Source organism: Octodon degus, unplaced genomic scaffold (assembly GCF_000260255.1).
Source record: "Octodon degus isolate 3935 unplaced genomic scaffold, OctDeg1.0 scaffold00037, whole genome shotgun sequence".
Taxonomy (NCBI): domain Eukaryota; kingdom Metazoa; phylum Chordata; class Mammalia; order Rodentia; family Octodontidae; genus Octodon; species Octodon degus.
Genome location: NW_004524613.1, coordinates 3,238,690 through 3,240,325, shown reverse-complemented (window position 1 = coordinate 3,240,325; position 1,636 = coordinate 3,238,690).

The following is a 1,636-nucleotide window of genomic DNA, read 5'->3' as shown; positions in this document are numbered from 1 at the left end:
GGTCGGGTCCGGCTGCTGGATGCACTTGTGCAGTGTCCACCAGGGGGCGCCATGGGACGCATTAAGAGGCACGTGACACTCCCCTCTCCGATTTACAGTATGTCCGATTTCAGGTGCATTATGTACCCTGCTCATTCTAAGTATAGTCCTTCCCTTGGTCCAGGACCCATCAGTCATGGACTAGCAGCCTCAAACTACGGAATCTCAGGTTCCATCAGGATTTTAACTAAACTTCACCAAGGTTTCAGGGTAATTAATAAACACATTAAAAAAGTTAATGGGGGGCTGGTGAGATAGCTCAGTGGTCTAAAGCACCTTAGAACAAGCTTAACAAAGCACATGGACCATGGTTCAATGCCCCAGCACCACCTGCCAGCCAGCCCCGCCCCCAGGTGGGCTGAGCTGGCCACACACACACACACACACACACACACACAAATAAATAAAATAAATAATTTTTTTTTTAAAGTTTTTAAAGTTAATAGGGGGCCGGGGAGATAGCTCAGTGGAATAAGCGAGATGGCTCAGTGGAATAAGCGCTTCCCTGGGAAGCGCAAGGGCCTGAGTTCAATCCCCGGTTTCGGAAAAAAAAAAAAGTTAATCGGGGGGGCCGGGAAGATGGCTCAGTAGAAAGGGTCTGAGTTCAATTTAATAGGAGGGCTGGGGAAATAACTCAGTTGAATGAGAGCTTCCCTGGCAAGTGCAGGGGCCTGGCCTGAGTTCAATCCCCAGTTGAAAGAAAAAACTAAAAGGCAAGGTTAATAGGAGGGCTCAGCTCAGCAGACTAAGAGCAGGGACTGGGGTTTGATCCCAGTACCACATGCCACACCAGCCCCACCCCCAGGGGTGCACCAAGTTGTCCACCTAGACAGGGGGTGGTGGCACAGGCCTGTAATCCCAGTGCTGGGGAGGCCAAAAACAGCAGTCTAAGCTGTGTAGTGAGACCAAATACATAAAAATTAAAATTAAAAAAGTTACAGGGATGTAAATTGGCACAGCCACTATGGAACCAGTTTGAAATTCCTCAAAAAACTAAAGAGCCAGACAGGCCAAGGACATAGCTCAGCTGCAGTGTCTGCCAGGCAATCTAAGGTCTTGAGTTCAATTCCTGGTTTCATAAAAGAAAAAAAAAAGCCAGGTATGGTACCACACGTTCTATAATCTTAGCACTTGGGAGACCGAGAGACAAAGATCACTGCAAATTCAAACCCAGCCTGCATCACGTATTCTAGGTCACTGCACTAGTTAAGACCCTGTCTCAAGAAAACTAAAACTAGAGCCACCGTTTGACGCTGTTATGCTGACTATCCCTTGGTATAGACAAATGAATTAAATCCAGCACAGCACAGGAATTCCTGTGCATCCACCCTGCTGCTGGATGGCACAGTTACAATAGCCAAGATGTGGAACCAGCCTAAATAGCCATCAACAGATGGAGCTGGGCATGGTGGCGCACACCAGTGACCCCAGCAATGAGGCCAAGGCAGGAAAGGCAGGAGTTCAGGCCAGCCAGAATTACACAGGGAAACCTTGCCTTTAAAATAAAATCCAGGGGGCTGGAGAGATGGCTCAGTGGTCTAAAGCACCTACTTAGAACAAGCTTAGCAAAAGCATCAGGGACCGCGGTTCAATCCCC